A 23,186-nucleotide genomic window follows, 5' to 3' on the forward strand; every position below is an offset into this window, starting at 1 on the left:
TTTCAGGGCATTACTTTGCCTCGGTTATATTTTTATTCAACTTATAACAAAAAAAAAATAATTTTTATTAACGAATTAAAAAAAATTATAAATAACAATAAGATAAATCAATTTCTATATGATTAAAAATTTTATTCATAAATTTATTTATTTTATAACTTTTTTTTAAAGATAATACTTATTATATAATACTTTACATATATAGGCTTATGTATTAAAACGCGTAGTCCATTTGTTGCGTTATTATAAATGTACATAGCCTTCTAGAAGGTAAGTATTGAATAACTGCATAGTCTTATAAGGATATCCTGCATCTTGGTACAGATAGTAATCTGAACTAAAGGAGGAAAAAGTTCCTAAGTCACCTGATGAGCTTATTGTGCCAGTACAGTAACAACAACCATGTTTTCCACCATGACTCTATAATAAATTATTTTATTATTCTGAGATTTAATGTTTTAATAGCTACTTGTAAAAATTAATAAAATTAAGCAAAATCTCTTACTGATATGCTAAGAAGTCCGTTTATGAGCTTTAGGTCACAATCCACAAAAAATTTGAGCTGATTTAAATTAATTAATTTAGTAAGCATTCCAAGATTATGGTTATTTTCCTTGACGTTACCGTCAACCGGGGTGACTTCGGACAGCGGGGTGTCTTCGGACAGAGCATTAATTATTATTCTGCTTCAGTTTCTCTTAGCGATGGCGCGAAGCTACAAACGTAAACTAAACTTTAAAGTGTTGTGTGGAACAAGCTCTAAAGAAGATATAAAAAAAGCTATAGAAGATCACAGTAAAGGCATGAGTATTCGAAAAGCTGCTGGTAAGCATAAAGTCAAAAAATCAACATTGCATGATCACATTAGAAAACCCACCTTAAAGAAGGTTGGAGGCCAGAAAATTATAAACAAAGCAGATGAGGTACTCATTGCTCAAATGCTAGAAGCTGTTGCTGATTAGGGTTTTCCTATCGAAAGATTAGAAGTCAAAATGATGGCTTTTGATCTCCTCAAAAATCATCGTGGGTAAAACAGTAGCAATTTGCAGATACCTGGAAATGACTGGTTAAATTCATTTATGAAACAAAACAATATTTCTGGCAGAAATGCTTCTAACATTAAACGATCGAGATTAAAGTTAGGTGTAGAAATAATGAATAATCATTGTAGTTTTATCATTAATTATATGTGTATTTGAAATAGTTTACCAGTAGTTTTTTTTTTTTGTTTTTTTGTTATTTGAAATAAAAAAATTTTAATCAAGTAGCTTTTTTACATAGTTATACATTCATTTTAAAATCCTTGATGTTGAAATTTCAACTTTAAAAATCACTTCAAGTGTCCGGAGTCACCCCATTTCCTGATTTTGATTTTTTGATTTTCAGACCGTTTATTTATGCTAATATCATATTGGGAAGCTGAAAGCCAAAATTTCTTTATATTCTTTATAATTACAGTGGTACGATCCACAAAAATATTTCCATTTTGTATTAATTTTAATGAAACAGTTTAATAATTTTTTCGAAAATCGTCCGAAGTCACCCCGGTTGACGGTACGTGCCAAAGCCAGAATTGTCACCTTGTTCACTCCTGAGTGTTTCTTGTTTCTATTTTGCTCCTCTAACTTTGTTTCATCAAAAATATTCATTATAATCTGAAAATAAATCACAATTGAATAATTATTCTAATTTTATTTCTTTTATTTGAGTAATATAAAGTAGGTTAAGTTACTAAACCTTCAGTGAACCCTGTCCTCCGTCAATTCCAACTCTAACAATGGCTTTCATAGGATCTAATCCACATAGAGAACAGATTTTTTGAACAAGTCTGGTGAGATCTTCAATGTATACAACATCTTTCAACATTGAGTTTTTAAGTTCATTTTCCTTTCCATATAAAAAAAAAAGCAATTTTTTTGTAACTATAAAACTTGTCTAGAGCATGAGACCGTAGCAATTGAATTCTTTTCAACACCTTATTGTGAAATACTTTATTGTAAACAGTGTGATATATTAAATATTATATATTTTTTGAAAAAAAAAATTAATGTACTGCTGCTTAAATTATGTTATAAAATATTTAGACACCTAAATGACCAAGATCTTTTCATAAATCTCTAAGAATATCACGAACAACATTTTTAAGCAGATCATGATTTTTCTTGATATCAAATATTGTATCAGTAGAGACTACTATTTTTTTGGAACTTTGGTTTTAGTACTACAGGCAGGGGTTAATATAAAAAATTAGAATAAAATATTGCAGAAAGTCATAAGTAAATAAGAAAATAAATAAAAATCTACCAGTGGATAGTTGTAAGGAATTTTCATTCTTAACTAGAAACTTTAAAATATTTGAGGTTATTTGCTGTGACATGTTTTCATCCTTGGAAAGAATAAGATTCTTAGCATTTTGAACAGCTGATGTTCTCGTGCATGGGTGCCTAATGCCTTTTCCAACTAGTTGAAAACGATCTGTGCAGAATGAGTTTAATCAGTGCAGAGATTTTCATTTGACTCAATGATACAATCTCTTAAGTTAAAAATCTTGTGGCTGCGCTTGTTTGATACCATACAACAAATTGGACATAAGCATTGATCCTCAGTTGAAGCAATCCTTTCTACCTTTATAAGTCACTCTCTTCCACTTTTCCAAACCTCTTCTATCATTTTTACAGGCTTTCCTTGCTGTGAACAAGATTGTTTGTATTTTTAGTGAAATATTTTAGAAAAAATTTAATATATATAAAAAAATATTTATAAAATATAATAACCTTTTTGGCATAGAGAGCATTTTTGCAATGGCAACAAAGTCCAGTGGAAAATGCATTTATATAAAAACTGATACCTTTGTGTACATTGTTATTTAAAATAAATGTTTGTTAATTAAAAATGTTATAAAAAGTAGTTAAAACTTTTACAAAATAAAATTAAAAAAGTTGTAAAGTTTTTTACAATATTTCTAAACAAGTCATCAACCGCTTTAAGAGCTATATTAGTGAATTTATTTAAGGTATTATTATATATTAAGTTAACCACATTTTGAAGACAAAAAAAATAAAATGTCACGTGGCTTTCTATGATTTTTGCAATAAAAGTAAGCTTAAATAATAAAATTAATATTGTTTTTTAAACGCTAATTTCTGGATTTCAAAAAATACCAATTTTGGGCTAAGAAGGAACGCTTTCGATTTTATTTTAAACACATTCCAGCTCGCACATATACATATTAATAGAATCTGAAGAAAAATCTCATGTCTTTTGAAATTCAACCTAAAACCCCTAGAATCATGCAGTGCTGGTTTTTATCAGTGCCAAAGGATCTGGGGAATTGACGAGTTTCCCACAAGGTTCCCAAAAGGTTTAACCTGATAATTAAAAAAATCATTACAAAACTTACTCGATGGTTGCCATTTATAATTCGTATTGTGCGTGAAATAAATTTAAAAACTTAACTTTTATGCATTATATTTTTTGTATATATTATATTTACATTGTAATTAAAGAGAAATTTTTTTTTCGGTGTATTTTTTCACTGCGAAACTCCATTAAAAAGACGTTATTTTAGAATTTCATTTATTTTTTATTATTATAAAAGAATTTTTTTATTTTTTTAAAATAAATTTACAAAGTTTAACATATATGTTTAATTTATGTTCCAATAACTATTAAACATGCAGTAATTATTCCATTGAGACACTGTTTGCATTGATCAAAATATAAAGTTTTGTTTCTGCTAGTGATGGTAATAACTGCTTTGAGGTTAATCAAAATATTGTCAGAAACATTTAAAAAGAGCAAACTGGCAAATGTTGTAATGAATAGGTTATATTTAGGGAATTTAAAGCTTTTAAATTGTTTTTACAGGTCCACTTTTTTCCATTGAAATTTCTATATTTTATGCAAGCAAAATGACTGATGTTAACGAAGTTTACCCACCGTCAGGTATAAATATTAAGTGATAACATATAAATGCAAAAAATGGCTTTATTGTTATGCATCAACTGCATTTTTTATTCATTGATATTTTTTGACTATGATTTAAAATTGTACACTTGTAATATAAGCAATAATATCATAATATACATAATATTATTATGTATAAGTTATATATTATTTATATATAAGTTATTTATATATAATTATATTTTATTATAGATAATATAATTAATATATTATATGTAATATATTATATATAATATAATTATTATATATAATATAATATATATAATTATGTATTAATTTATATATAAGTTATTATTATTAATAATAACTTATACTTACAATACTTATACTTGTAAATACTTATAATACTTAACTTATGTTTACAATACTGATAAAATCTTTATTGATATGAACTTTTGCATTCAAACTTTAATTATAAAACTTTAATTTAACTTGATAACTTTAACATAAATAACGATAACTAAAAAAAGATAATAGTTATTATATAGATCATGACCATATGTTTATTTATTATAACTGAGTTATAATAAGTTAAGCTCTGTTTTTACTTATCTTAATTTTAAAATGTTAGGATAAAAATATTAAATTCCAGGTTAAAGGAACAAAAATAGGTCTTATATGATATTTATCTTATGTATATCTTGTATTTTGCAGCATGTGTAAGAATATTTCTGTTTGGTGCACTCTGACTGTTAACAATATTTGCATACTGAAATGAGTAAAAGTGACTTTAACAACCAGAATGTGTTTTTGATAAGTATTAGTAATGACAGGTTAGTAAATATAGTTATAATAATAATAGTAAAAACTTTTATTTATTGGAATTAGTGAAAGTCTTATATATGATAGACTTGCAAGAACTTTGGGGGACAAATATAGTAATTGGAGTAAATATTACCTTTGTTTATTACCACAATTAGAGTAAGAAAATATTGTTTTTATCTAAAGAATATTGGATAAAAGTCAATATTTTCTTAAGTATTAAATATTATAAAAAACACGTATTAAAAAAAATTATGTATTATAAAAAAACTAAGTATTCAAGTATAAAAAGCACATGTATTATGATTAAGTATATACATCACATTAAATATGTTGTCTATAAAGCAGGGGTTGCAATTGGTATTTCAGCTTCAGCTTTAAACTCATTAGCTTAAAAGCTGAAGTTGATCAAGTCAGTTTAATCAGCTTGATAGCTGGTAGTAAAAGAGAAAAATGCTCCATAAGTATTTCATATTAAAAAAACATGTAGGAAATTATTCAATAAAAATCTCAAATAATGACAAAGTTTAAACATACATGTAAAAAAATTTTAAATAAAATTTGCCAAAAGTTGTTGCTGTTTATAAATGTTGCTGTCAGAGCCTAGGCCTAGGCTTGCAATTTTGGGGGACCCAAATTAGCGTTTTTAGAGATTTGTTTAAAAAGTGGTGCCCAAAAACCTAATTCCATTTTTGATTATCTACATAATTTTTTGAGAGTTCAAAAGTTATTCCAAATTCATAGAATTCAAAGTTATTCCAAAAGATGGTTTTATCTATGAAAATATTGAGTATGAAATCAATCTTGCTGTTTTCATATGTAATGCACCAGCTTGTTAAGTGTATTAAGGGACACAATGGTTATAATTGATGTGAGCATTGTGTTCAGAAAGGAGAGTGGTGTGGCAAGATACTACTCCCACATATTTCATCAATTTTAAGCACTAATTCAGATTTTTGTCATCAAAAGCATTCTGAACATCTTAGTGGTGTTTTAAATTGAATTAAATTTTGACATGGTCTCAAAGTTTCCTTTTGACTTTTTGCATCTAGTATGCTTAGGGGTATGCGAAGACTTATCAACTTATAGTAAAATGACCCAATTGGTAAATGTTGCGGGTAATCGACTGATCGATTTGTCCTATTTAGTTCTTTGAGCGTTCACCTGACATACCAGGATCATGATCTGCATGATTAGAATTTTACTAACTTATACGAATGGCATTAGATAATACTAGTTACATTGATACATATGTAAAAGTTTGTGTGTTTCTTTTACTGTTGTTGTGTATATTCAATACTCGTTTTGCTGTACTCTTTAATGCTGTCCCTTCTCTCTGATGTGTGGGATGTGAGCAGGAAGAACTTCTCACCAACAGGTCAACAAATTGGAGATGTTCCGGGTAATCCAACTGAACAATTTGTTTTAAGTGGTTTTTACTGCTGTCGCCTACAATACCTAGATCACAAACTGCATGCGTAGTACTAGATTGACCTATACTCATTTTCTCACAATTATAATAGATGCATGAACACATCTGTAAAATGTTGTGTGTCCTTTTTAATGTTGCTGTGTATATTCATTCAGGTGTACTCTTAAATGCTATTCCTTCGATCTCTTGGTTGTGTGAGATGTTAGCAATAAGAACCTTTCCCCTACAGGTCATTGAATTGAAGATACTCCGGGTAATCCGACTGAACAATTTGTTTTGAGTGGTTTTTACAGCTATCACCTACTATACCTGGATTATGAACATCATGAGTAGAACTGGATTGACTTATACTAGTTGTCTCATAATTTTGTTTCTGCTAATGAAGGTGATAATTGTTTTGAAATTACAAAAAAAAATGGTTTAGTTACAGAGGTTTTAAAAAGCAAACAAACCCTGTGAAGAATAGGTTATGGTTGAGGAATTTGCAGCTTTTTAGTCATTTTATATATACATACATACATACATATAAATATATATATATATATATATATATATATATATATATATATATATATATATATATATATATATATATATATATATATATATATATATATATATACATACATATATATATATATATATATATATATATATATATATATATATATATATATACACACACATTATTCCGTGCTTCCCAAATGCAACAAGTTTGTTGCATTTGGATGCACGGAAGGAAAAAAGTGATTCTTACGCCAACACATATGTCACATTTAATTACTTTTGACTTTCGTCCAACATTTGTGTGTTGGACGAAAGTCAAAACCATTAATTTAATTACAAATTATTCGTTTTTTAAAAAACCACAAAAACGCAAATTTAATTGACCAGAATGTTTTTAAAAACATTCTGAATGTTTTTAAAACATTCTGAATGTTTTTAACAATATAAACAATGTTTTTATTTTTTTAACAAAATGTTTTTATTTTTTTAACAAAATGTTTTTATTTTTAATTTTTTTAATAAAATGTTTTTAGTTTTATTTTTTTTACTGTAAATCATGCGTGGAGTGTTGCTACATCGATTATCTTATAGCCTGACTCAGAATGGAGTGCTGCTACATCGACTGACAAATAGCCTGACCCGCAAGGGAGTGCTGCTATATCGACTGACAAATAGCCTGACTCGCAATGGAGTGCTGCTACATTGACTGACAAATAGCCTGACCCGCAAGGGAGTGCTGCTACATCGACTGAGGGTTTGGTTGGGGCAGGCAGTCAATTAATTAAAAAAAAAATTCCGGTCTTGCATTTTAATTTTTACTTTTTGTCAACTAAATATGGAAAAAACTTTCAGACAACATATAAGAGTTCTATATCTATAGATCCAGGTTTGAAACAAGCTTTGGACATATTTTCGCGTCACAGTAAGGAAGGAGGCGTGAACTTCCTGGTTAAATGCACTTCGGCGGTGCTCTGTGACAAAACCATTAGGACTTCTTGGGACACCTAAAAATATATATATATATTAGTGATGTACGGATTAATCAGCATCGGCTTAATCTGCAACTTTTTGCACAAACAGTATTAGCATTGGCCTCAATTTCCAATTTTCCAACCGATGGTATTTTAATATTTTCATCCTGCATTGTGATAATAATTAAATAATAAACTAAATTTTATACATTACCTAGAATTTTGACTTTGTTTACAGGCAATATTATTTATTCTTAAGATGAGTTTATAAGCTTTAATTTAACAGCTGAATGTACTCATACTTTTACTACCATTGTGTTGTTTTTAGAATAATTTTATTTTGTGTTGTGTTATTGTTATACTAAAAAGTAACCTATTTAAGCATTGTTATCTATATGTGTTCAAGTATAGCCTACTATACTTCTATAATTTTATTTGTTATTTTTGTATTATTTCAATTCACCTCCCCAAGGCAACTGCAATCGAGGAGGCTACTTAAGATATGGTTACAACCCTCTCTCAACTTTATAACACCGAAACATAATCCTTTACAAACAAGGTCGCTGCGCCAAGAAACAAGTTTAGTGTGGTACTACCAGAGACATGGTGGGGATAGAACATCACAAAATAAAATAATTATAAAAACAACTTAATTATTTAAAAATATTTTAAATATCTAAACAACATATGATTGTTGTTATGATATCTTAGTTACTATTAAATTAATATAGAATTCTAAGTAAACTGCTTATGATAGTACCATTTTCTTTTTAAAATTGAAATAAAAAGCTTTCTTCGTAAATTGTATTTTTTTTTTGAAAGTTTTCTTTTCATAGTAAAAAAAACTAAAAAATGTATATTTTTTCAACTGAATTTTTCTAATATCTTTTAAAATAATGGTTTGACTCTAATTTGAGTCCAAGTATTTGTTTAAAAAGATTACAAGATTTAAAGTTGTATGGTTTTATATTTTCAAAATTTTAATAATTAGTTAGTTAATCGGTATTGGCATCGGTATCGGCCTTTTCCCATCCATCGGTATCGGCCAAAAAAACGCTACGGTACATCACAAATATATATATATATATATTTGTATTGATGTATCTAATATATATATATATATATATATATATATATATATATATATATATATATATATATATATATATATATATATATATATATATATATATATATATATATATATATATATATATATACACACATACAGAGGATAACAAAAGTGTTTTTACAGTGAAGTATTTTATACTTATCATCTTATTTAAAACACTTAAATGAATTTATTAGTAAAAATTCTTGTTGAAATTGCTTTTACTATCCTTATTTAATATATAAAAAAAGAAATAATACTTAATTTAAAGAAAATTATGTTAAAAATTAATAAATATGAAAAATCAGTTTTTTACATTGTAAAATGTTACAAAAGTCTGATTTTTGTAGCATGTAAAATGTTACAAAAATCAAACTTTTGTAATATTTTACATGTTACAAAAGTCTTTGTGCGACCCCTTTATCTGTTGTTTATGTTTACATTAGATTTATATAGTTAATGTTTTTATTTTCAGCGTTAATAAAATTGTCATTTTTAAACCCAATTGGACATTTTGTGCAATAAAAAATTGGTAATTTTGAAAATGAAGCCTACTAGAAAAGAGTTGCCAGAAGTGATGAAGAATCTTGTTGTTTCTCACTATCAAAATGGGAAATCACTGTCACAGATAAAAGCTTTATATGCCAAAATTCACAGTTTAGCCTATCATAAAAAAATTTTCTACTGAGGGTTCTGTTCAAAATAAACCAAGAACTGGCCGCCCAAAAGTTCTTTCGGAATGAACTGAGAATTGGTTGGTACAAAAAATCAAGATGCAGCCAAAGCTGAGCGCTCCTAAATTGACTAAGGATTTAGAACTTGATCTTGGACAAACTGTAAGCGTGCAAACAGTGAGACGATGTTAAAAGAAACAAACTTTTCATGAAAGAGTAGCGAGAAAGAAGCCCTTCATTTCTAAGAAGAATCGAAAAGCATGTTTAGAATTTGCTAAAAAGTATGTTTTGATGCCTAAAGAGTTCTGGGAGACTGTAATTTTTGCTGATGAGAGCAAATTTAATTTGTTTGGATCGGATGGAGGTGTGATTGTTTATAGAAGAGCGAAATATGGTAGCAACAGTCAAACATGGCGAAAGCAACACGTTATTGAAATTTGGTTTTCTGATACCTTTCTTAACACTTTTTTCTGTTTTTCTGAAAGATTTTTATATTGTATGAAGACTTTTGTAATATTTTAAACAAGACCTTTTTCATGTATCTAAGTTTTTCGAAGGAATTTTCTAAAAATATAATTTTTCTTTTCCAGATCAAAACTAATGTTGCATTAATTTTGATCAATAATAAGAATTTTATGCATAATTTCACCGAAAAAACCTGAAAAAATATATTATAAATGACCAAATTTGTTAAATAATTCACTGTGCGATGACTTTTGTAACTCTCTGTGTGTATGTATAAAGTTATATACAATATATATATAGTTATAAACAATATATGTCAAATTATATTCAATATAAATATAAAATTTTATTTATATAATAGTTTTATATAGTTTTTTTATCAGTAACTAAAGGAACGTTATCAATTTATTATATGAATCACAAGCATGTGCTTATTTATTACAAGTGCATTTTAAAACGTTGAAATAAATGTCGGTTTTAAAATTAAAGGTTGTATTTTTCTACCTTCGATAATGAAAATTACATTTTTATCTGAAGAGTGTTAGAAGAAATCGTAAGAGTTTTTTGACATATTAAAAATAATGTATGTGTTACCTATAAAATTTAAGACTAACAGTTAACATTAATTTTTTTACAGATTATATTGAAACGAGATATTGTGTAAAGAGGTTTTCAAAGAAGTCGTTTTAACAACACACAGTCGTTTTAATACACGATTAAAAATCTTTTAAAAGTTTGCTTATTTTCGACAGTGTAATTTTAATTATTTTGTTTGAAATAAACCAATCAAGTTATATATAAATTTGCTTTTTCTGTAAATTTAAACATTTAAACGTAGTTTTGCAAGATTTGCAATGGGTAAACCTCGTGGGACCCTTACGGGATACTCGGTGGGCATACCCATATGGGCCCCAGAGAAAACCGCGGCCAAGATCCGGCGGGTTTCCGATAGGTTTCCCATATGTGTCCCAGTTGCAAACCCAAATGAGCCCTTTAATCTTCCCATACGGTCTTCCCATACGGGACCCAGTTGACAACCCGTATGGGCCCCGTACAGTACCCATTTCCAAAAAGATTTCCATTAAATTTTTCCAAAAGATTCTGGTCATCAGTTTAGATACCTTTGGTTGAAAGATTTTTCTTGGCTGAGGTATTCTAAAAGTACTGATGGGGCATTTTGTTTATCTTGTGTATTATTTGCCAATAAATTCAAATTAAGATCACGTAAGTTAACAGATTTGTATTTAAACCCTTTCAATAAATGGTGTGATGCTATTTGATCATTTTCAAAGCATGAGTCAACAAAAAATAGTTTACATGCATTTACTATGCTTGTCTTTAATATTTTTTTGAGTCATTCCTCAGGTATAAGTCAACAATAAATGTCATCATTGATGCTAAACGTCAAAGAAAAAATCATAAAAAATCGCAAATACTTCGTCCTGTTGCTGACGCTATAATTTTTTGCGGTCAAACCAATACACCTTTGAGAGGCCTCAGAGATGATGATACACCTTTGAGAGGCCTCAAAGATGATGATACACCTTTGAGAGGCCTCAGAGATGATGATACACCATTGAGAGGCCTCAGAGATGATGATACACCTTTGAGAGGCCTTAGAGATGATGATACACCTTTGAGAGGCCTCGGAGATGATGATACACCTTTGAGAGGCCTCAGAGATGATGATACACCTTTGAGAGGCCTCGGAGATGATGATACACCTTTTAGAGGCCTCAGAGATGATTCCCAATATCTTCTAGAGGCTGGAGAGCATTCGAAATGTGGAACTGGTTGTTTTAATAAACTTTAAATTTTGCTGTGCGCAATGGAAATGATGTTTTGGGCTCTCATCTTAATAGTTGTTCAAAGAATGTCTCCAACATTTCGAAGACTTTACAAAATGCAATTATTAAATGCTTTGTAAACTTGTTAACAAAAAAGCATGTCATTAACTTCATTTAAGTTTCTAATTAAAATTTTTAGTTAGAAGTTTAAATGAAGTTAACGACATACCTTAATATCCCTTTTGATAGGTAATCCATATTTTTTGGCCTCAATGTGCAATGCTATATTCCGTGTATTTTTAAATTTCTAAAATAAAAGCGTACGTACGCTATGGACTTTTTACGTACGTATGAACTTTTTTAGTAAAAAATAATTTTTTAAAACCTTAGAAACGTTTTTGCTAAGATAACTTATCTGAGGTCATTTTATTTGTTTCTTTATTTGGTTTGCTTATCAGCGCAGTACTTTTATAATTATTTGTGTTTTTAATCATTTATAATTTAATTATACACAAATAATATTAGTGTTTTTAATTGTTTTTAAATTTTTTTAAATTTTATACGGAGCTCTATAAAAAGATTAATGTCGTATTGTCATCTTCATCTTTTTTGAGCCTTAGTTTATTTTTTTATTTAAAAAAGACCATTGTAAAAAAAGTTTATACTTTATATACAACGACGATGCTATGTGACAAGTTTATACTGTTTTTTTTTTCTACGGACATATATATACATTTTTTTCTTTATTGTATATGTATCTTAATTTTTTTACTTAATAAACAGCGAAATAATTGTAATAAAAAAAAAAAAAATCTTTTTTTGTTTGTCTCAATTATGTGGAATAAATTTTACATTTTTTTAATTAAAAACATCAATTTCAAAAAACGCTTTACAAATTAAAAAGATGTAATTAGGAGAAAAGGAGAAAGTTACAAATGGATAATGAAAAATAAAACAACATGATTACGTAACTGTGTTATTTTTCACACTGAACTATTTTTTAAACTTGATTTTAAAAAATGATTTTATAAAATCGTCAACATATTGTTCAAGTCAACAGCTTTATTTATCAAACAGTTGTTTATATTACTTTGTCGTTAATTACACTTGAAATAGTACATCTAATATAAGTTTGTATGAAGGAACATTTTCTATTTTCCAACTCTAACTTTTCTCGATAGCTCTCTATTAAGGAAATGTGGTACGGTATGAGTTATTCTCATAATTCATTTAATATTTATCAAATCTGTGGTCTATCATCAGGGTATCACCATCCCGGGCAACGAACATTTTTACATTTTTTTTTGGTAAAAGTTGTGCTTCCTATCAGGGACGATTCTAAGAATAATATGACGGGTTGGTGAAAATCATTAAAAAGTACTGACTGCTTTCTAAAAAAAAGTCCATAAAACTAAAAATCACCCGACTAAAATGTGTCAAATGCCTGACTAACCGACTATATTCCTCAAAAAACAGACTATATCATGAAAATATCATGCCTTCTCTGAGTGAGAAAAGGAGGGGAAGGTGACACAGGGTATCACCTATACAAGCATCCTCTGTAGAATTGTGGGTTATTATAAACAAGCTGAAAAAGCATATTTAAACGGGTATTACTCATCTTATCTTAAGAAACAATACTCCAGGTATTGCTACTTAAAATAAGACTTGAAACAAAACAAGCATCTGTCTGGTTCTAACAGAAAATAACTCGTAAATCTTTACTTTTAAAATAATATTTTGTATTATAAAAATCGAATTTTTTTTGAGTTGTAAAATTGAAAAAAAAAGCGGTATTGGTCCAGTGGTATTGGTCCAGCGGTCCAAGCGTCAAGTGGTATTGGTCCAGCGGTCCAAGCGGTCAAGCGGACCAATACCACTGGACCAGTCCAGGTCCAGTGGTATTGGTCCAGCGGCCTAAATAATTTAATTTTTATTCTCTCAAAAAACAATGGAGAGTATAGAAAGCATTTCAATTAAATAAAAAAAAAACTATAAACGATAACAATAAATAATATTAAGAATACTTTTTATATTTATTCTTCTTTTTCATGTAAACAATAACTTTTACATTTATTCTATTATAATTGATTATTATTTACAAAAATAAGTAATACAATTTTTTTTTTAACAAGAAACAAAGCAAACGAGTTAGAACAAGAAATTTTTTTATTTTAATATTACTTCTTTCTAAATATAGTACTAAAAGTTTCTTAGAATTTTCTTAAAATTCAGATTAAAATCGAAAAAGTGAACAAAATACAATTTAATAAACATTGTTTTTTTTATAAGAAACAAAGAAAATTTGAATACATGTTATTAAGTAAGATAAAATGCTTTTTATTGGATCAACTAAAATTAGTTGAATGCCGTCAGTATCATTCAAAGTAATATAATCTTCAGATTTGTCCTTAAACAGAACACAATGTTCTTCTAATTTTGTGTTATACCACGTAATTCTACCAATTTATCACCGTTCGTAATATCCACGAGTAACCAAACAATTTTCAATAACCCGCTTTTTAGGGTCATCCACTCGTTCCGATAAATCTAAATAAACCTTTCTAGAGTCCAGCCCTTCTTCTGGTAGCATGTCTTCGAGCTCTTTTGCAGGTATTGGCGAAGCACATTGCATGAGTTTTTGACCAGTTTTTATCGGCAATGGGGGTCGTGCAACATAATTCGCAATGCCTTCTGGATTTATTTTATAGCCTTCCATTCCATCTGTAGTAATCAAGCACACAGTTTTTTCAAAACTTCCCCACTGAGTTTGTGCATATTCATCACCAATTATTTGGTAATAAGCGTTTCCTACTCAGTCTAAAATCTTTCGCACATTAATATCCAGTTTTCTTTCGGTGTTTCCTATCCAAACTTAAAGGTTGTCATCGTCGCCTAACTACTCTTCTTAAAATTTGCTAAAGCTTGTTTGATCATCTAACCTATACTACAATCTACTAGTTGTTATAAACCCATAGCATCTGATACACCATTCCAAACTAATCCATTTATTGACTTTACCTTTTAGCGAAATACTTCACTAGTTTGTGCAGTTAGGATATCACAAAATAGTACAAACTTGTCATTGTTATGTGTTTTAACAGCTGGTTTTCAAAGTTTTTCTTACCCCTTCAATACTAAACTCCGTATCTGCCCATGCGTTTGGTTGCCAATATTTTGTGGCAAGATTCCTTCTCGTCGGGGATAATTCACTTTTCTTTTCCGCCCAAAATCACCGCCAACCGAAATTTGCTCTCAGGCAAAATACAAACTTGAAGAGTACTTTGTTTTTTGCATAGACCTGATCCTGGTTGGCTTACCCAAATTCTTTAACCTCTGCGTACAGTTTGTGGTATGCTTATATTATAAGTTTTCTTTTTATCTACTATGAACGGCATAGGTACTTGATCAATGTTGATTCGACGGCTAGGTGTAAATCTGCCCCGTTTTGAACCGTATGATGATTTTTTGTTACCTGATTTTATAACGCCTTTGCAAAGATATGTATGAAAGTTTATCGACCTGGTTATTTCGCTGTATGCGTCTTAACTTGATTTTGTAAAGTTCAACCGTTTCATTCGTGCACCAACAAACTTTTCATTCATCTTTTTGAAAACATGTTTAAATCTAGTACTGGGTCTGTTCTTCTTATTAATCTTTTATGTACTAAAACGCAACATCAATTATAAAACGGCAGTTTTTTTTTCCATTTCGTGATTAAAGATTTGTCAAGACCATATTTAAACACTGCATCGTTATCAAACTTTGAGTGATCACACTCCGTGATTCGCTCAAAGATATCTTTTTAAAAGCACTTTGCATTTAACATGATTAGCGTACAATCGCTGTCTGTCTGCACCACAGCAACCCTTTCTTTTTGTTCTTCTCGTCATCATTTTTTTTAGGTTTGTATATTTGTAAAGAGTTTAAAATTTTTTCGTTTGCAAAATTCACTTCAGTCTCCGAGTCATTCACACTATTGAGTCGGAAAAAGTTAGTATTACTTTTTGAATCAATTCTAGTGTTGTGACCAAAACTAAAAATCGTAACTAACTAAACTAAAAAAAACGTAACTAAAACTAGTCGACTAACTTTATAGTTAATTAAAATTAGTCGACTAATTTTTTAGTTAACTAAAATTAGTCGACTAACTTTTTAGTTAATTAAAATTAGTCGACTAACTTTTTAGTCAACTAAAATTAGTCGACTAACTTTTTAGTCTAACTAAAAATAGTTGACTAACTTTTTAGTTAGTTCAAATAAGTCGACTAAATTTTTAGTCTCAATAATAATAGCATGGGTGCCAATAGCCTTTACGCCGCCTGGGACAATAAACCAGGTCGGCGCCCCTATTTCTCAAAATTTCTCTATATTTTCAGTGAAAGACTTTTTTATTTTTTATTTTTAGATACCTACTTTTTCTTTGGCTCCCCTTGGACATTTGCTGCCTTGGACAAATTGTCCTATTCGCCAAACTTGTCCCTTTAATAATTTATTTTATATATTAATAATATATAAAATATATTAATAATATAATAATAAATATAAAATATAATTGATTTATATAATATGGTTATTAATAACTATGTTATATAAATTAATTACATTATATATACAATTATTATATTATTAATATATTTTTAGATAAATAAAAAGTCGACTAGTATTTAGGGCCGCCGAGAGGAGGGGAGGGAGAGAAAGACACAGTTTGTCACAGGAGGCAGATGTCCAAGGGGCGCCAAAGAAAAATAATTTTTGAAAAAATTCTGATAGAAACAACATCATGAACTTTAATTAGAATTATATCAGAATTTTCGAAAAAAGCTGTGTGAGCTACAGAGGTGGTTACAACCATTTTAAAAATTAAATATCTTAAAAAATGCAATTTATTAAAAAACAAATTTTTTAAGTTGACTTAAAAATTATATTAACTCCTAATTATGACTATTATACAAAAATATTTTTTATAAATCTTTTAATGCGTTAGTTGCGAAGAGGTTAGATCTCCAAGTATTTATTCGTTCGTCTTTGCGAGTTGCTGTAAGTTACAATTTAAAGTTGTAATTTATTAGTAATTCTAATTTATTAGTAATAAGTAATTTACTAAAGCGCATGAATTTAAAGATTTTCTTTTCAGAGTTTTTAAAGTTTTTCAAATTATACTTAAGCTATATGTGAAACAAGTTTATAAATAAAAGATGGTGCAATATTTTCAAAAGTTGTGTTTTGTGCCGGAACTATATTTGGATTTTCATTATATAACACCTCTAATCATTTTTTGATGTAAGAACTCGTAAATTAGTTAGTTCTACATTCTTAAAACGCTAATATATTAGTAAAATTTAGACAAATAAAATTTTTTATTAAATTTATATTGTTTAATTAAATATCATGTTAAACTATTTACTTTTATTTATATTTTAAAAATTGAAAAAAATTAACTTATTATGTATTCGGTATAGTGGCGGATTACTTATTAGGTAAACAAAGCAGTTGCCTAAGGCCTGCTTAAAAAAGAGGCTCGTAATTTTAATCTGAAACAAATATATAAAATATACAAATATATACTGTATTAAACTAAAAAGAAAAAAATAAATTAAATAGCATATATTAGTTAAATATTTTTGTTACTAATATTGTTTAATTTAAGTAATTTTATGATTTAATTTAAACAGAAAAAATAATTTATCAATCTAAAACTTACAAAATAAATTTGGTAGTGATATGCCTAAATTTATGGGCCGTAACATGACATTTTCGTGGAGAAGGGGGCAAAACTACCAAAAAAAGCAAATAATAAAAAAAGTCCTTTGAAAAGACCCTCAGTTGTCATCAAATGAGGCCCTCGAAGTGTATCTGCCTAGGGCTTGAAATGCTTTAATTCGCCATTGATTTTGTATGAAATTATTTTTTATTAAAATATCAGCTGTTTTAACCAAGTTATTCTGCTAAAAAACCGATTGTTATTTAATTCAGTAAAAGAACATTTTGGGCAATAAATGTACAGACAAAACATTTTAATTGCCTATTGTTCACAAATTATATAAGGTTTTTGGTATTTCTAAAATTTAAAGGAATTTCAATGAATGTCTTTAAATTGATTTGATTGTGATAACTTCATTAAATTTCTCAACGCAACAAGTTTTATGGAATGTCCTTAATGAAACCTCACTGTCATGGTTTCCTGCTTTATACTAGATAAATAGTTCTTCTAAACAATATCTATAGATTTATTTTAAGAAATTAAATTATTAAATTATGTCAAACAATAATACGTTTACTCCAAATCATAACGGTGGCGAAACCAGTTTAAGTTTTTCAGTCAGTCAAAAAGAAATTAAAATTGATACACAGTCCATTGAGGAAACTGCTAAAATGACATACAAATATTACTCAATTGAGGAGGAAACATCAAAATGGGTTTGCAACGAATGTAATAATAGCAGATCTAAAAAGTACTTAAGTAAAACATCAAAAAGTATACTAGATTACCATCTTGAACATGATCACGAAATTATAACGCTGAAAAAGAAACGAAACGGTTTATCAAAAGAAAATAGCGATAAGATTGATAGAAGTCTTTTGATATTCATTATTGCCAGTTGTCTTCCATTTATGTTCGTAGAAAGTAATGCCTTTAAAGAGTTTGTTTTTTGCTAAAATCCAAAGTACAAAGAGCCTTGCCGAAAAAAGTTAAGATCTCTTTTAAAAGATTTATATCGAGAAAAAGTTGATCTTTTGAAGTCTAAATTATGTTCAATTAGAGTTTTATCTATTGCTACTGATGGGTGGACGTCCTTTCAAAACTATAGTTACATATCTGCAACCGCACATTTCATTTCTGACATAACCACTTTCATCAGCTTTTGTTTGGGATTTGCATACCTTAATGGGCGACATGAAGCAGATAATTTTAAAGACGCTTTACTGAAAATTGTAGAAAAATTCAAGGTTGATGATAAAATAATGAGCGTAATATCCGACAACGCCAGTAATGTACGCAACTGTTTAAGTTCTTTAAAATTTAGTTTAAACATTCAACCAATAAGATGCATGGGGCATGCTTTGCAATTAGTAGTAAAAAATGTCATAATTTAGTTGAAGAAGGTGAAAACGATAGTTCATCTAAATTCTTTTTTATTGCAAAAACATTAACTAAGTGCAGAAAAATTGTTACAACTTTCAATCATTCATCCCAACTTAATGATTTATTAGAAGAAAGCCAAATGCGACATGGTGTTGAAAAAAATACGCACTTCATTTGATTCAAGATGTGACTCGTTAATGAACTCGTTGGCACTCCACGTTTCTCATGGCAGAAAGAATGCTTAAACTTCACTCCTCATAAAAGATATCTTTAATTCTAAAAAATAATACAAAGATATAAGTAAAAATTTGCTCGACGTAGATGAAATAGTTAACTTAAAAGAAACGATAAAAGTATTAGCAAGCTTTAATCAAGTAAGTGTTTTACTTTCAGGCGATACTTATGCAACATGTTCTTTAATTATTTCAAATATAAAGTACCTTGAGAAGCAACTAAATAAGAAAAAAAGTAAAACCCCTCCTTTAACTATGCTTTTAAAATTACATTTATTAGAATCTTTAAAAACTTACAAAGACTCATATAATTTAGAGAACAATTCGTTTTCATTTAAGTGAAGGCTTAAATGAGCGCCAAAGAAACAAGTCCAAAAGCAAAAAAAAACAAATCTATTTTACATGAAAATATTTTTTTTAAATTATTGTAAAAAAGTTTTTTATTTATTTTCAGCCTGTGCGCAAAAATCCTCGCTACGCCAATGCATCTTTATATTATATTAAACAAAGTATAGGGCGAGTTTACTTGATCAACTTTTAGTAAATCTAAGACATCTCATGAGCGGTGCGTCAGATTTACAGAATCCTTTTACTATTAGAAAGATAATTTAACCTAAGACTGACGCTATAAACAATGCAACGAATTTGTCGAAAAAATTTTTTCTTTGTTTTTTTAATTTATTCGTTTTTTAATTTAAAAGTTAAATATTTTAACGTAAATACGTAATTTTCTCGCTGTTTGAATAATAATTTGGTCTATGCTACGTAATAAAGTTAAAACAATAAGGATTGCTTTTATAGGCTACAAGTAAAAGAGCCTTTCATCAGAAATACCAGAAATTACGTGGATTATCTTAATTTACCATTTAATCTTTTACAGCAGCTTTGTAGAGTTTTGTGCATGCGCATAAGAGATATTGCGTTTTTATGTATTTTTTGGACTCGAAAAAAATTGTTAACGCATTAACTTATGCATTCCAAAGTACTTTGTTCGTCGTAGAACTTTTTTCAAAGTTCGTAAAACGCTTTGTTATTTATTTGTTTACTGGTTTTAAAAAGATAAAAAATGGTGTAGTTTGTGTAAAAAATGGCCGGAATAGTCAGAGTATTTAAAAGAAAAGTAAAAAATAACGAAAAAAGTTATTCGATCGGGGCTAAAAGTTGTGATCATTCAAGTGAAAACGACTTTGATAAAAACATAAATGCTATCATATTTTAACGGAAACTAACGTGACATTGTTGTTAAACTTGCTCATAGAGGTGTGGTATTGAAAATAATAGTTTCAATTTTAAAAAAGAAGTTTTTTTTTATAGATATTTATTCCAAAAAATAAATAGTAATTTTTTGACATTAATGAATATATAAATAAAACTTATGATAATTTTTTTTCTAACAAAAAAACAAGTACTTAAAAATGATAGAACTTTTTTTTTAATTACTTGAAAAATAAAATGAAGCATTGCATTTTTCAAGTAATTAAAATGTAATAAACAATTTTCTGGTTTAATAAAAAAGTTAATAGAGGAATAGGACTTATTGATTACTCATTTATTATTTTTAAGTGTGCAGAAAAAGTAGTAATTAAAAACTAGTAAAAAGTAGTAGAATGCTAAATGTTTTTACTGCATTGTTTCTGTATTTCATGTTTTAGAATATTTTTTACCATACTATATTTTGCTTTATTTTTTCGGTTATCATTCCTTTTTTTTTATGCGTGTATTTTTGGATTTTGGGGTGGTTATAAATTGTTAGGAGGGGTCGGTGTTTGAGGGAAAAAAGCGTAGATTGAATGGAAAGTAATTAATTGAAATCAAAGAGATTTCTGGTAAAAATTGGAGATTTACTCCACCCTTGCAATAAGCCAGGGAAGAGTACTCATGATGTGCGATTACACAGGTCAACAAGGTTTTCTGGTGCTGAGCAAACAATTTTTTTTTTGGATTGCATTTCACATTTTGATTTCAAATATGCAACTCATTTTTTACCATCACGTCAAGTTGTAAAGATATTTGGGTTCAGATCTTTAATATTTGGGGTAAAGTCAACCTGGTCTCAAAAAAAGCGTATTTTCATAGAGATTTTAGAAAACATAAAAAATTTTTGACAAAACAATTATTTGAAAAAATGCTAAAGACTCTTAAAAAAATGTTAACAAAATGTTTTTCAGCAATAATACAAAAAATACTTGTTTTTATTACAAACAAATAACATCTTTAAAATCTCTATGAAAGTACGCTTCTTTTGAGACCCAGGTTGACATACTTTTGAACAACTTTTTTTCCGACAATATTAGGGACTTTACCCCAAATTCTAAAGATTTGAACCCAAATATCTTTACAACTTGACGTGATGGTAAAAAATAAATTGCATATTTGAAATCAAAATAAGAAATTCTACATAAAAAAGAAATTGTTTTCTTGGCACCAGATAAAAATTCTGTTTTTGTTGACCTGTGTTATTATTGCACACTACCTATAGAACGCGGCATATAAAAAAATAAAAATAAATTAGAAGGTAAATAAACGTACCAAATTTAATTTAATTGTCAAAATAGCGTCTTTTTTACATTCCGCGTTGATTGGGTGTTTTTAAACAGATGCAACAATCTCATGGGCATTTATCTCCGAGCTGGGGAAAAATACAAATATTTTATTTGACTATAATTTTATTTGAACTAAAAAGTTAGTCGGGTAAATTTAGTCAACTAAAAAGTTAGTCGACTAATTTTAGTTAACTAAAAAGTTAGTCGACTAATTTTAATTAACTAAAAAGTTAATCGGGTAATTTTAGTTAACTAAAAAGTTAGCTGGGTAAATTTAGTTAACTAAAAAGTTAATTGACTAATTTTAGTTAACTGAAAAGTTAGTCGACTAATTTTAGTTAGATTAAAACTAACCTTAACTCCCACCCCTAATCAATTCAAATCGAAGTAGATTTCGTTTATGAAATCTACTTCGAAACAACTAATTTCAAAATCAAACTTGCGTTTGATTTGAAATTAATTGTTGCGTACATCCATTACATCCGAATATGCCAAGCGTACTTTCTTCAGCAAACAAAGGAGCAGAAATACTAACAAAGGAGCGTCGATGTTTAATATTTTTAATAAAGTTATATTTAAATAATAAAATAAGTTGTCTGTTTTTTGCGCTTATCCAGGACTGAAAGATATTGCGAGATAAAATGTTTAAGTTTTCTCAAAATATAATATTTTTGTAATATAGATTTTAATTCGCAATCAAATGGAACTCTAAATGTGCTTTAATGTACAAAAGCCAATTGAAAATGTATCCTTCTTTGCTCTTTATTGTTATTTAATTTCATTATATTTCGTTATATTTCACTTTTCTATGTTTAATTTTTTTCGCTTTTATAATTGATATTTGTTTTTATTTTGATTGACGCGCGCGTTCCTCTTTTTAAAATCAGCAAATCAGATCGCCATTAATTGTGCTTATTTTGAGCTTGTTTAGGCTTTCCAAGTATCTTGTATTGCTTTTAACTGGAGGCTTTCTTATATTTAGAAAGAGTTTTAGAGAAATAGAGCTTGCTAGTTACGTCAAAATTTTTCGCGGATTGAAAGTCTCATATTAAATGCCCAACTTATTTAAGATTTGACAAGATTTTTTTTTCATTAAAAATTGATATTTCGAATATTTAATAAAATAATCATTTTTAAATCTAAATTCAAATTGTTTAAAATTCTTATTTGAAATATGACATTAAAATTTTTTGATATTTAATAAAAATATTTTTCACCTAAATTTAATTCATTTAAATTGAGAACATATAACAACTAATTAATCATTAATTACTACTACTTTCTAAAATTTGTAATTTTGTGTCTCAAATATCAATAACGTGTACAAAATATGCTAATTTTTGCATTTCTGTACTTGTAAAATGAATATTCTGAAAAGTTTTGTCTAATTTACCTTTTTCCCTCTTTAAAAATAAACTTTTTACTTGTGGATTTTTTAAACTTTTGCATTTTAAATGAACTGAAGTTATTTAATTAGATAAATTATCTAATTAAATAACTTCAGTTTTATTTGCATTATCTGATAATAAGTATGATATATAATCCATATTGTAGTTCTTAAATTGTTTAGCTTTATATTTGATAAAAGCCAAAATATTTAAGGTGGACTTTTTATTATGGTGTATTTTTTATATAATTTTAGTTGCAA

The 23,186-nt window shown here is 28.0% G+C and overlaps 1 long non-coding RNA gene across 1 annotated transcript; it reads left to right on the forward strand.

Moving 5' to 3' along the window:
- The first annotated feature begins 1,276 nt into the window (after window positions 1-1,276).
- LOC136088888 (uncharacterized) lies at window positions 1,277-10,002 on the forward strand. The gene is made up of 3 exons (XR_010642597.1): window positions 1,277-3,945; window positions 4,621-4,739; window positions 9,225-10,002. It is a non-coding gene; the product is annotated as an uncharacterized LOC136088888 (long non-coding RNA).
- Window positions 10,003-23,186: the final 13,184 nt, after the last annotated feature.

The sequence above is a fragment of the Hydra vulgaris genome, chromosome 12 (genome assembly GCF_038396675.1).
Source record: "Hydra vulgaris chromosome 12, alternate assembly HydraT2T_AEP".
Taxonomy (NCBI): domain Eukaryota; kingdom Metazoa; phylum Cnidaria; class Hydrozoa; order Anthoathecata; family Hydridae; genus Hydra; species Hydra vulgaris.